Genomic DNA, 15,407 nt, shown 5'->3' on the forward strand with positions numbered 1-15,407 from the left:
ATATGTATGTATGCATGCACACATATACATATATACTGTATATACAAAAACATACATTTTTAATACATTTATACATATATGTGTATATTTATGGTAAAGGAAAGACCAATTTCTTCTATTGCGAATCATGATATGTCCCATTCACAGAAGCTTCTTATATGAAATGATTATTCCTAAATAATCCTACTTTGTCTGTTATTTTCGGCTTTTGGTGTCATCACCACCATATGTTCCAGTGGCCATCTAACTGTCTTGACTCTTGCGAATATTTTCACTGGTGTATTGGCCCCATCTGATATATATGAAGACTTGCTTAACACTAAGCAAAGCGGAGAGGAAGCTTATATTACACAATCAAGGAATCTAGCAGAAGGAACAGGCTTCTATGAGCCAATCAGGAGGTTAAGACTGAAAACATTCAGTGACATTGGGAAAAAAATAGTGACAAGAGGAACAAATAAAGAAATGACACTAAGAGCAAGTAATCGTTTGGTCAAATATTTCTATTATTATTATTATTATTATTATGATTATTAATATTATTATTATGATTATTATTATTATTACTACCTGCCAAGCCACTACCCTAGTTGGAAAAGCAAAATACTAAGGGCTCCAACAAGGAAAATAGCATAGCAAAGAAAGGAAATATGGAAACAAATAAACTACAAGAGAAGCAGCTGACAATTCAAATAGAATATTTTAAGAAAAGTAACAACACCAAAATAAATCCTTCATATTTCAACTAATAAAACTTCAAAAGACAAGAGGAAGAGAAGGAACATAGAATAGTGTACCCGAGTGTACCCTGGAGCAAGAGTCTTTTCCTTGTCCATTCTGCTTCTCCATTTATCAACCTAAGCCCCCTCATCTCAGTTATGTCCATCTTTCTTCTTTCTATTTTAGTAGTATTGTTTCGAATCCATATGTTCTAGTTTCGGGTAGTGCTATGGTCTTCCACTGGATTGGGGTACACTCAGGCACGCTAGTCTATCTTATTTTTGTCACTTGTTTTTTTTTCTTTCAACTTTTTTGAGTATATATATGAAATATCTTTTTTTATTGTTGTTACTGTTCTTGAAGTATTTTATTCTGATTGTTCATTACTTCTGTAGTTTATTTATTTCCTTTCCTCACTAGGCTAGTTTTACCTGTTGGAGTCCTTGGTCTTATAGGATCTTACTTTTCCAACTAGGGTTATAGCTTAGCTCATGATAATAATAATAATAATAATAATGATGATAATAATAATAATAATAATAATTTTCTCACTTTCCATAACCCCTTTCATCAACAACCACATGTCAATTCCTAAAGGCTTGATGGAACATAAGAATATCATATTATTAAGACAATCATCGCTATTCAATATCATATAAAACTTATAATCCCATTACTGGTCCGCTTACTTTGCCTGACGAAAACCTATTTCTCCTTGAGATCTTAAGAACAGAGATGACAAAACTGAGGTTTTTGAATAGTAATGGAAGAAGAGATTATATTGGAGACCTTAACACTAAGGAGGCAGTAATAGTTATGAAAAACATGGTTCAATATGATAGAATGGTAAGCATTTCTTCCAGGAGAAGGACACTTCAAAATCAAACCATTGTTCTATAGTCTTGGACAGTGCCATAGCCTCTGTACCATGGTCTTTCACTGTCTTGGGTTTGATATCCCTTGCTTTAGTGTACACTCGGGCACACTATTCTATCATGTTTCTCTTCCTGTTGTTATTTTGAAGTCATTATAGTTTATATATGGAGGATTCCTTTTGATGTTATTATTGTTCTTAAACTTATCTTGTAGCTTATTTCCTTTCCTCACTGGGCTATTTTTCTTGTTGGAGCCCTTGGGTTTGTAGCATCCTGTTTTTCCAACTAGGGTTGTAGTTTAGCAAGAAATAATAATAACAATAATTAAAAGAAAATTATAGAAAAAGGAATGATAAGGATAGGCTTTGTGTGATGTGTATGGAGGCAGAGGATACTACGGAGCATATGTTATTATTATTATTATTATTATTGTTGTTGTTGTTGTTGTTGTTGCGAACGAAATGTGACCTTATATGAAATGCCAAAATTTTTTTGAAGATATCTCACCCAACCTGCAGCCCAATCGTTCCCTAACCACAGATTTCGGAGCGAGGTGGTAGGGGCTGGGGGTGGGGGAACAGCTGATATTTTCCGCGGTGAAGTCAGTAACTCCTATACAAATAAATATATTCAAATGAAATTTTAAGAAATTATTTAAGAACATATAAGCTTTGTTTTAGCTAATATCATTGTTAATACCTGTTATAGGCATGGCCTGGCTGTCACTTTTGTACTCCCAGATTTTTACAGATATCCAAACGATTTTCACAGGATTTGATGAGTGTTATATAAAATACATTCTTACCAATTTTTATGTTGATATCTGCCATAGAAAAGCCGCAGCAAACGTTTATTTCATTATGAGTTGAATGGTTATTTTTAGTTGTGGAGTAAATTGTTCCTGGAATAATTATCATATCCAAATGAAAATTTCAGGGATTGATAGGAAACATAGTTCCTCTCTTCCTGCCAAATTCCATGGTAATATCTACAATTGTAAAGACACAGCTATCCTTAAATATGATGTTGAATGTAGCAACATTACAGTGAACTGCGTGTTATTATTATTATTATTATTATTTTATTATTATTATTACTATTATTATTATTATTATCACTTGTTAAGCTACAACCCTAGTTGGAAAAGCAGGATGCTATCCAAGGGCTCAACACGGCAGGACAAAGGCCTCAGACATGACTTGGTCATAATTGGAGTTTCCCCCTTTTTATAACCACGCTGGTCATTGCAGGTAGGAGACTAGTCTAATCGCTCAAAGCAAACCAACCTAGTATGGGTGGCGCTGACAAGTTATTAAAGCTTTGCTGATCATGGCGATGAACAAATCCTTCACTTCTTGCAATTGGAACTCTCTCTCTCTCTCTCTCTCTCTCTCTCTCTCTCTCTCTCTCGTTGACGCTGGTAGGTGTACAAAGGAAGCATGTCCCATACTTATACCAAAAGCATTCATCTAATTGTGTTCTTTGGCAATCAGTCTCTTCTCGTTGTCATTAACCCAGAAGATAGGAAACGATCGAACTATTTAACTATTCATATGGCATTAATATGCTCTACAATCAGAATAATCTTATTCCATATCGGGTAGCAAATGTATTTATTGTTTAAAAAAAAACATTCCTTTGTAACCTGGGAATCAATACCACTTCTGTTTGACTCGATTCAACTATTGTGTAACTCATACGCGTATATGAAAGCAAATCATTCGATCACACACATGTACGTTTCATGTGCTTACATGCACACACTCTGCTTCGAAAGGTAAAGACTTCCTAGTGAGGCTAAAGGTTAAGATTGAGATTGAAATGTAGTTAAGTAGAAAAATGAAGGAATTGTAAAGAGAAAGACAAGTAGAGAAACAGAAACGGGTTCCTCAGCTGCTGTATAGGCCATGAGACGATTGTTGGAGGCCCTGGTGGGTGGGATCGTTGGGGGATCACAGGGAGGGGTATAATATTGACACACTCGCAGAGAAGGGTTCACCTTCACCATAAACTATGGTGATCCCATCGATGGTGCATATATTAATATGGTGTTCTCAGTATGGTGATAGTTTTCTCAGGAACACGAAGGTTGGGCGAAAAGGGGTGGGGAGGGGGTGGGGGAGGCGATGATGTAATCTAAATATCTGTTGAAGTTTACTGTCCAAAGACAAGGCCTGACTCCCATGTACCATTTCGAGCCTCAGAGGAGGGGAATCTATTTGCTTAATTGATCTTCACATGGGATTATTTTGAGAGGTAGATCCGGGATTAGATGACACCTGTATTAGAAAGATATATCTTTGATTTTTTTTTTAATAACAATCTTAATTTACTCAAAATAATATTAGTTTTTAATTGGTTTTCTGAATTCGCTCATATTTCTTGTGTAATTCTTTGCCTTCCCAGACCTGCATATAATTTTTTTTTTCAAAGTCGGGATATTGATATTTTTAGCTATTTCATTTCCCAAACTGTAATAAAAACTCTAATTATAATTATCTCTCTCTCTCTCTCTCTCTCTCTCTCTCTCTCTCTCTCTCTCTGTGCTGATAAGTGGCTGCTTTTATTTGTAGAAGACCCTTTGAAATAAGGGTTAAAGTGATGTCAGGGACAGAATTAAGCGATCAAACATGTGGTGTCTTGGACTGGGTCAGATATGACTTTGGCCTTTGTAAAAAGGGGGATATTTGGAATAGGGTGACAGGATATATATATATATATATATATATATATACTCAGATTTGATATATGGGATTAGCATCAACCTAATTGAATCTGGTTGTTTATTTCATCGAATGACTTAAATGGAACAGCTGATGAGTACAGACTTTTACACATGGACCAAAGTGTATTTTAATCCGCTTTAATCCAACTTTCCCTGTATTAATTTCACTATGCAGGTAGTAGGTTGGCCAGGGCACCAGCTGCCTGTTGAAACACTACTGCCAGAGAGTTATGGGGTCCTTTGACTGACCAGACAGTACTACACTGGATCCTTCTCTCTGGTTGCAGTTCTTTTTCTTTGCCTACATGTACACCGAATAGTCTGGCCTGTTCTTCACAGATTCACCTTTGTCCTCATACACCTAACAACACTGAGATTACTAAACAATTCTTCTTTGTCAAGCGGTTAACTACTGTACTGTATTTGTTCAGTGGCTACTTTCCTCTCGGTAAGGGTAGAAGAGACTCGGTGCACCAGAGACTCTTTAGCTATGGTCAGCAGCTCTTCTAGTAGAAGGACACTTCCAAATCAAACCATTGTTCTCTAGTCTTGTGTAGTGCCGTAGCCTCTGTACCATGGTCTTCCACTATCTTGGGTTAGAGTTCTCTTGCTTGAGGGTACACTCAGGCACACTACTCTATCTGATTTCTCTTCCTCTTGTGTTGTTAAAGTTTTTTAGTTTATATAGGAAATATTCATTTTAATGTTCTTACTCTTCTTAAAATATCTTATTTTTCCTTCTTTCCTTTCCTCACTGGGCTATTTTCCCAGTTGGGGCCCCTGGCCTCATATCATTCTGCTTTTCCAACTGGGTTGTAGCTTAGCAAGTAATAATAATAATAATAATAATATGCTTAGGGAGACATTCTATTATTATTATTATTATTATTATTATTATAAGTGCAGACATCATGTCTCTAATTACTTGCTGTGGGCATGTTTGATTATTCCTAATTGAAGGTTTCTGATATGTCTACTGAATATTGTTTATTAGTATCAGACCGATAAATCAATGTTCTTAATATGTTAACCCTCTGTCGTTTCCAACTGGCTTTTAGAACCCAACGGACGAAAAAAATATTGAAGATTACTATATTGTTACAGCATCTAAGAGTCTGGTGAGAAATGTGGGTAATTCTCTTGGTTATAATCTTTTGATAGATTAGTGATTACTTTCTCAACCATCTTTACTTGTGTTTCTACGTGTTAAATGTTATTGTCGCCATCTGATTTGGCATTGCCCCAAGAGATAGGAATTTTGTCTTGTTTTTTTGGAAATACCACAGAAATAAATCTTGATAATTTATGTTTTCTCAAATAGAGTTGAAATTAGTTTTTAGAAAAAATTCTTCTTATGAATGATAATGTAAGGGTTGTGGTGGCCTGGTGGTAGCGTCCTTGCCTGGTGATTGACAGAGTTGGGATTCGAGTCCCACACAAACTCGTTAGTTCCTTTGGTCACTGCAACTTCATCTCCCTTGTGATCTAAGGATTGGGGGTTCGGGGGAGCCTGTGGGTCTATCTGCTGAGTCATCAGCAGCCATTGCCTGGCCCTTCTTGGTCCTAGCTTGGGTGGAGAGGGGGTTTGGGTGCTGGTCACTCTCTAGGGCATTGTCCTGCCTGCTTGATAGTGCAGTGTCACTCTTCCTTGCCTTTGCCATTCATGAGCGGCCCTTAAACCTTTAAACTGATGGTGTTTCATGCTGGGCACTTTAGCAGACAACTTCTGTGGTTGGTTATAGATTTTTAAAGTTTATTATTATTATTATTATTATTATTATTATTATTATTATTACTTTTATTATTATTATTAGCTGAACTACAACCTACAGTGCTCCTGTTGGCAGGCACTGCTCAATTCTCTCTCTCTCTCTCTCTCTCTCTCTCTCTCTCTCTCTCTCTCTCTCTCTCTCTCTCTCTCTCTCATAGCATTTGCATTTAGTTTTTTCATAATGATTAATGGAAAGTACGATATTTTAGTCAGAAATATTCTTTACATGGTTAAATCTCTCTCTCTCTCTCTCTCTCTCTCTCTCTCTCTCTCGCTTTGGTGTTTAATCTCCTCCGAGACTTGGGTTATGTAGGAACAGTGGCCTGCTATCCTTCCTGGGTAGGCTTAGTGTAGGCTGCAGCCTGCTGTAGCTAGGTGGAGGTCCATCCAAGCAGCTGGTTACTTCACAGAATGCGAAGTTGCCATTTTGTCAATGATCATAATTAATGGTATTTTTAAGTTAAAGTAACACCAGTTTGTGTATCTTGATTCCTAAACAACTTCAGTGCCTTTATACCTATCTATGTAAAAGGTGTTTCAACGAAATTTAGGTCAATTTTAAAGAAATTTGTCGTCTGCATTTCATCAGTTGGATGTTTGTTGACGTCTTTTCTCTGCTCACGTGTTCTGCTGAGTGTGACAACTTTGACACTATACAGACATGGGTGTATGTACGCTGGTATTGTGACCATACAGTTTATCATTAAAAGTATATATATATATATATATATATATATATATATGTATATGTATCTTCTACGCCGATTGCTGCAAAGGTCCTCAGTTAGTTTTCGACAGTCGTCTCTATCTTGAGCTTTTAATGGAATTTGGGTCATTTATCCAGGGAGGCCATTCCTTTCCAAGGTGCATCTGGCGGAATTTATTCAGAAATTTAGCAAGGAGTTAAAACAGAACTCTAATAAATGGGTGCAACTGAAGTCCAAATTGATATTGCAATAACTCATGACTAATACTGTACCGCACATGTTTCATACATACTTATACTGTACACTGTAATACTATTTTTTTATCTCTCGTTCTTTCCCGCTCTGATAATAGAATAACCTGTTTAGGCTTAAAGTCTATAGATGTATATGTAGATCTTGTTTAAGCTTACCATCGCATTCATTCAGATTGTATGCATTTTTGTGACATTGTTGCTCTCAACTGTTTGCATACAAGCTCTTTATCTGTTAAATAAACTTCACTTGCATTCACCTCGCCTTTCTATTAAGTGCCTAACAGATCACCTTTCCACAATGCCCACAGTACACCGCATTATTCCCAAAAAGGGCATATTTACCTTATATTTAGGGTGAGCCAGGGCACTACTCTAGCAATATGTATTTATTAGCCGACAATCATTTATTCAACCCTGATAATAATGATGTCTTGATTTAGTAGAAATGAATTTTGATGAACATTTTCTTGACATTCTTTTTATTTGAAATGTCCTTTAATTAATTTGTATTTCTTTTGCTCCTTCGCAGGTGGGAGTCCAGATTGGTGATGACCTCTACCTGTGTTAGCTAGGTGAGTACATGAATCTGATTACTTCTGCTCTCTCTCTCTCTCTCTCTCTCTCTCTCTCTCTCTCTCTCTCTCTATGTTTTTTCTTGGATTGTTTATTTTTTACTAGGTTGGTTATGTGTTCATAACAGGTACTGTATATTGAAATCAGTCAGTCTGTGAAATATGGGTGTGTGTGTGTGTATGTGTTTGTGTGTGATAAATAATTCTATAGTTTCTTTTTATTAATTGTAGGTTTTTAGTAAATTATTGAAGGGTCTAAAATTGAGAATATTCTGGTTTTGTGTAAAACTGGGTTTTAGTTTATTTATTGTTTTGGATAATTCTGCAAATATTTCATCTCTCATATTTTAGCCCCATTTCCACACACTCTCTCTCTCTCTCTCTCTCTCTCTCTCTCTCTCTCTCTCACTTGCTTGGCGTTTGCATTTTCATGTTAATACAGCTGAATCTATATACTATCATTCATGATTATTGTACCACTTCATACACGTAGCCTTTATTTTATTCCAACACTTTAATATCTCCCGTTTCACACCCACACCGTTCAACAGTATTTTCAACAGGCAATAGCTTCCCCACTTTAACCCACATGGTCCTTCCCCCCTCTGTTATGCTGCCAGAAGAAGTGGAAATTTTAATAATCAAACTCAGATCATCGTCTTTGCATCTGTCGTTTGCATGTCAATCAGCCTGTCATGGGGGATATGAGAGTCTCTCTCTCTCTCTCTCTCTCTCTCTCTCTCTCTCTCTCCTGCACAAGATATGCAAGGGTGTGAGATGTACAGTATCTTGGTCTCTTCCCAAAATCAAACCATTGTTCTCTAGTCTTGGGAGGTGCCATAACTTCTGTACCATGGTCTTCCACTGTCTTGGGTTAGAGTTCTCTTGCTTGAGGGTACACTCGAGCACACTCCTATATCTTATTTCTCTTACTCTTGTTTTGTTAAAAGGTTTATAGTTTATATAGGAGATAATTATTTTAATGTTGTTATTTTTCTTTTTTCATTTCCTCACTAAGCTATTTTCCCTGTTGGAGCCCCTAGACTTATAGCATTCTGCTTTTCCAACTTGGATTGTAGCTTAGCAAGTAACAATAATAATAATAATGTAAGACATACGATTTATAAAAAAAGAACGACCTTTATTTTATCCACTATTTAGTGGAATAATGGTTTGTGTATCGTCATGAATAGCAAAGTTGAACTAATCAAGGCCTTAGACATGTCTGGGGTTTGGCCATTTTCATCACATGCTGGTCGCTGTGGATTGGTGATGATGGGAAACTTTAGTTTGATCACTCACAGCAAACCATACATGAATGATTCTACTTCATTAATCACTTATCCTTCCAATGATATTTCATCCTCCATTGCATATTGCGTTCTCATCATCTGTCTATCTTCTGTTGATCGTGAGCCCAGCCTCGTGTGATATTTCATGCATTCTGATGAACAAGTATTGCAAATCCTGTGGTGTTCTGTTAATAAGGACAGTGTCATCAACATACTCTAGGTCAGGTAATTTTCTATTGCCAATCCAGTCTAATCCTTCTCCACCATCTCCGATTGTTCTACGCATTACAAAATACATGAGAAGTAAAGAATAATTATAATGTATATATTAAGAACAATAACATTAGAATAGGTGTTTTTTATTTTGAAATAGGCCTTTCTTATATAAACTCTAAAGGGAGATTTATGTCAGCCTGTTCAACATAAAACATTCGCTGCAAGTTTGAACTTCTGATAGGAATCTAAGATTCTTAAACGAAAATCATATCAAGTAGCCTTTTTTTCAAGAAATGAAAACAGTGGTAAACTCTGTTGAGATGTGTAATACGAGAAGGGTCGAGAGAGAGAGAGAGAGAGAGAGAGAGAGAGAGAGAGAGAGACGCGGGGGATAACATAAGTATATACCCCAGCCTCGAGTTACAGTCACAATCAATGGTGGGCATTAGCAAAGTCATTGAAAACTAAATGTACGTTGTAAGATCTCTCTCTCTCTCTCTCTCTCTCTCTCTCTCTCTCTCTCTCTAAAATCATGTAACGTACATTTACGTTTTCAACGACCTTGTCAATGCCCATCATTGATTGTGACAGTAACTCGAGGTTGGGGCGGGTACATATGCTCGCTCTCTCTCTCTCTCTCTCTCTCTCTCTCTCTCTCTCTCGATATATGCAAGGTTGTGTTCTATCAGTTAGTATCTCATAATCTTTATGTAATGAGAGATGTACAGTATCTTGGTCTCTTCCAAAAATCAAACCATTGTTCTCTTTTCTTGGGTAGTGCCATAACTTCTGTACCATGGTCTTCCACTGACTTGGGTTAGAGTTCTCTTGCTTGACGGTACACTCGATCACACTTTTCTATCTTATTTCTCTTCCTCTTGTTTTGTTAAATTTTTTATAGTTTATATAGGAGATATTTATTTTAATGTTGTTACTCTTCTTAGAATATTTTATTTTCCTTTTTTCATTTCTTCACTAAGCTATTTTCCCTGTTGGAGCCCCTGGACTTATAGCATTCTGCTTTTCCAACTAGGATTGTAGCTTAGCAAGTAACAATAATAATAATAATAATGTAAGGCATACAATTTATAAAAAAAAAAGAACGACCTTTATTTTATCCACTATTTAGTGGGATAATGGTTTGTGTATCGTCATGAACAGCAAAGTTGAACTAATCAAGGCCTTAGACATGTCTGGGGTTTGGCCATTTTCATCACATGCTGGTCGCTGTGGATTGGTGATGATGGGAGACTTTAGTTTGATCACTCACAGCAAACCATACTTAAATGATTCTACCTCATTAATCACTTATCCTTCCAATGATATTTTATCTTCCATTGTATATTGCATTCCCATCATCTTGTCTTTCTTCTATTTATCTTGAACCCAACCTCGTGTGATATTTCATGCATTCTAATGAACAAGTACTGCAAATCTTATGTTGTGCTGATAAGGACAGCGTCATCAACATACTCTAGATCAGGTAATTTTCTATTGCCAATCCAGTCTAATCCTTCTCCACCATCTCCGATTGTTCTACGCATTACAAAATACACGAGAAGTAAAGAATAATTATTATGTATATATTAAGAACAATCACATTAGAATAGGTGTTTCTTGTTTGTATTTTGAAATAGGCCTTTCTTATATAAACTATAAAGGGAGATTTATGTCAGCCTGTTCAACATAAAACATTCGCTGCAAGTTTGATCTTTTGATAGGAATCTAAGATTCTTAAACGAAAATCATATCAAATAGCCTTTTTTTTCAAGAAATGAAAACAGTGGTAAACTCTGTTGAGATGTGTAATACGAGAAGGGTCGAGAGAGAGAGAGAGAGAGAGAGAGAGAGAGAGAGAGAGAGAGTGCATATGTAGCCTACATGCCCCAGCCTCAGAGTTACCTTCATAATCAATGGTGGGCATTAGCAAGGTCGTTGAAAACGTAAATGTACGGTTTATGGTTTTTAATAACACTCTCTCTCTCTCTCTCTCTCTCTCTCTCTCTCTCTCTCAGCCTTCAGAAACAACATATTGTTGTTGCAAGCCCATAAGTCTCAGATTACAAAGAAGTTGTTATTTTAAATGATGAACAGATGATCAATATATGTAGGCTATATAAGCTCAGATTTTTGTATTCGTTACAACTTTGATTTTGTAATATGTTTTATTACATGAACTCGAGTACGTCATCTGGACATTCAAAAAAAACGGAATCTTGCACTTGGTGTTACAACGAACGAATATCCTTTTCTTCTTTGTTTTAAGGGTTAACTTCTGCACTGTAATTGTTCGGTGGCTACTTTATTCTTGGTGGCCGATGTTGTAACGTCCCTGAATGTTAATCGCCAGATTAGGGTTCGAGTCCCCCTCAAACTCTTTAGTTTCTTTGGTCGCTACAACCTCACCATCCTTGTGAGCTCATGATGGGGGTTCGGGGGAACCTATAGTTCTATCTGTTGAGTCTTCAGCATCCACTGTCTGGTCCTCCTTGGTCCTAGGTTGGATGGAAAGGGGGCTTGTGCTCTGATCATATATAAAATGGTCAGTCTCTAGGGCATAGTCCTGCTTGATAGGGAAGTGTCACTGTCCCTTACCTCTGCCATTCATGAGCGGCCTTTAAACCTTTAATGTAAAAGAGAGTCTTTTGCTATGGTAATCAATTCTTCTTGGAGAAGGATACTCTTAAATCAAACCATTGTTCTATGGTCTTGGGTAGTACCATAGCCTCTGTACCATGGCCTTCCAATGTCTTGGATGAGAGTTCTCTTGCTTTGGGGTACATTCTCTTCCTCTTGTTTTTTTGAAGTTTTATAATTTATAAGTGAAGTATATAATTTAATGTCGTTACTGTTCTTGAAATATTTCATTTTCATTGTTTATTCTTTTCTTGTAGTTATTTCCTTGTTTCCTTTCCACACTGGGATATATTTCCCAGTTGGAGGCCTTGGGCTTATAGCATCTTGCTCTTCCAACTAGAGTTATAGCCTAGCGTGTAATAATAATGATGATAATGATAATACTAATAATAATGATAAACAATTTGGTAACTTGTTCATTTTGTGTTTGGTCGACAAACTCAACCATGTATGTACTCTATTAGTGAAACACAAACAAATACACATTTATATCACATGCCCATATGCTTATATATGGGAGGTGCAGAACTCAGCTTTCCATTCATGGTGTGTATCATTGAAGGCTTTATTATAGTTTCTCGCATGATCAAATCAGAGTTTCCTGGCAAATCGACATCACCAAGAACTTTTCCATCAGGTATCGTGTCTGTGGGTTTCTCAGAACCCCAGAATGTCAAAATTCGTTCTGCCAAGATGACAGTTGGTGCCAGCAGCCTTTTGCTTCTTGTCTGGTTAGTTTTTGACATCGTCACTAGTTTTTACTTCGTCTTTAGCAAATAATCTTCGGTGCAGTCTTCGATATTCATATTCATATTTTATTATTATTATTATTATTACTTGCTAAGCCACAATGCTGCTGTTACCTGCGGTCAGGAATAGTCACAGGATTAATTCCTTATCACAGGAATTAACCAGGAGTTTCATAGCATCATTTGGGAAAATGTGAAGAGTGTCTGAATTCAGTCTCCAAGTTCTGCCTTATGTGGTTTTTTTTTTTTTTTTTTTTTTTGTGTGTGTGGATGATTTTATATCAACAGTACCCTGAGACAAAACATATTCACACAGCATGGAGGTGAGATATGTCATCCTTATTACTATAGGCTGAAGAATCAGATCAGTTCAAATAAACTTTTATACGCTGCACTCTCAGTTGTTTGATAAATTCCATCTTCATCAGAATCATATGCTAAAGTTGGTACTTCCTTCTGTCTTCCGTATTCCCTGTGGCATGATTTGTGATAATAACCCTTAGCCGCCACCATATCTCTGCAGGTAAAAGATATGATTTTGATATCAATCTTTTGTGTTGCAATTTCACATAGGGTTTTGTCAGCCCTCAGTTCTGCGTAGTGAACAAGAGGTTCTCTCATTCATTCTTTCTTCTTATACTTAACGTTTTCGCAGAAGATGCTCTTTCTGTTATATACTCTAGAAGTCTAGATGATGATGGAGTTGGTCTTGCAAATTGCTTTGAAGATACGTCTTCTTCTTCTTCTTTGTTTGCTTTGTCTTTATCTTGTATGGATTGAAGGTATCAAAAGATTGTGTTTAAGATTACTTAAAAAAACTTTTCATTATTAGTTTTTAATTACTAAATGAATTTTAAACATAGAAAGCCACCTAATGTGTTAGAAAATTATAGATATCTGCTTTGTGAATAATGGTCATAATGACTGTTTTTGGTTCAGATACAGATGTTCAATGTCATAAGTAAATTGGCAAAGCGGAAACCAGGAAATTATTATTATTATTATTATTATTATTATTATTATTATTATTATTATTATTATTATTATTTTCGTTACTGTTATTATTCGTGGAACTAAAATGTCAAGCAGATCATTAGTACTTAAGTAAGCTATTATTTAAAAAAACGAAAGAAACCTGTTACTCTCTCTCTCTCTCTCTCTCTCTCTCTCTCTCTCTCTCTCTCTCTCTTAAGAGATGATTATTTAAAGTTTCGTTGACCGTCGTATGATTTTCATTTATTTCTCCCATAATTAAATTTATTTAGCTTCATCAAAACATATCATTCAGAAGTACTTTGCATAGTGTGTATCAGACTTAAACATTGAGTAAGGTCTACTGAAGTATTCGAAGTTTGCATTTACGTTTGAAATATGAAGACAACCTGTTGAAAATGCACTAACATTACAAGTCCATCGAACTTAACAAGACATCCAAGCGTAGAGAAATCCCTGTTACGAAAGGGAGGATTAAAATCCCTGAAGGGATTGGTGTAATCCTAATATCACATTAATCAATTCATAAACTATAGAATATATTGCTTAACTAAAACTCAAGTCAAAGAATGTTGTAGCTGAATTTTTTCCCCTATATACTGTAGGTGTGCTGTCCCATCTTTTATGTTATATCATCTATGCATTTGAGAACATGTTCTTAAATACACACTGTGATGGTATGAACCTGTTTGCAAGGCTCGAGATATTTTAAATTACTTCTTCTAATTCAGTCTTTCAGTCTTGGGTTTGCATACAGTTTGCCTTTGCATGCAGTTTTCACAGAGAGAGAGAGAGAGAGAGAGAGAGAGAGAGAGAGAGGGTTATTTTTTCGCTTTACTTTCATATTTACTTCGTGTTAACTTTTTGTGTAATTATTCATGTTTGTTCAGTTTAGATACTGCCCTGTTAACAGGGACTTCAAAATAATGCATTAAACCGTAACCTGTTTTTCACTTTAGGACAAGTTTGTGATAAATGATATTCATTCGTTCTTTATAACCCATAGCACGCACAGCTACCCATATAGGCCAGTCTCTCGACTTGCCTATCCATTTCCGGGCCTTCTCCTCTCCTCTCATTTCCCCTTGTCCAAACCGTCCCCTGTCCATCTACGTTCATCCATCAAGTGGATAGTCAAACCTCATCTCACTGCCTGTCACTTTATTGTCCAAACGCCACCCCCCCCCCTTCTCTCTCTCTCTCTCTCTCTCTCTCTCTCTCTCTCTCTCTCCCACGCGGACTAGACAACGGATTGTTGTTTTTGTTGTTTTTAATGTTTTGGGGGACTCGTAAGTGTACTATTAAGAATCATCTTCAGTTATAGGGAAGCGAAGGGAACAATACAGAAATTGAAGTGTGTTGTATAAGCGTCAGTAAATTTTCATGTTTTCATACGTGTGGACTGAATATTTGGTATCTGTATGTTTCAATAGTATCTCTCTCTCTCTCTCTCTCTCTCTCTCTCTCTCTCTCTCTCTCTTTATTTGTTCCGGGAGGTAGTATCAGCATATATATATATATATATATATATATACATACATACAGTATATGTATATATTTATACATAATGTATGTATATATTATGTATATTTTATTTACATCAGAAATATGAAGACAGGCTGTTGCAAACGTACTGACATTACCCCCTTATTGAACTTGGAAGACAACGAGTCTGAGATAAATTCCTGCTACGAAAGGGGGATTAAAACGTGGATTAAAAGGATTAATGTAATCCCAATGTCACACTGATCAATTTATTACTCATAGAAGAATGTGCTTACGTATAACTAAAGTCACCGAATATGGTAGTAGCTGAAAATTATTTTTATTATCCAATAAATATGTGCTCTCCCATCATGTATGTTATAAAGTATGTGAATTTGTGAACGCGGTTTT

The sequence above is a fragment of the Palaemon carinicauda genome, chromosome 3 (assembly GCF_036898095.1).
Source record: "Palaemon carinicauda isolate YSFRI2023 chromosome 3, ASM3689809v2, whole genome shotgun sequence".
NCBI classification, from domain to species: domain Eukaryota; kingdom Metazoa; phylum Arthropoda; class Malacostraca; order Decapoda; family Palaemonidae; genus Palaemon; species Palaemon carinicauda.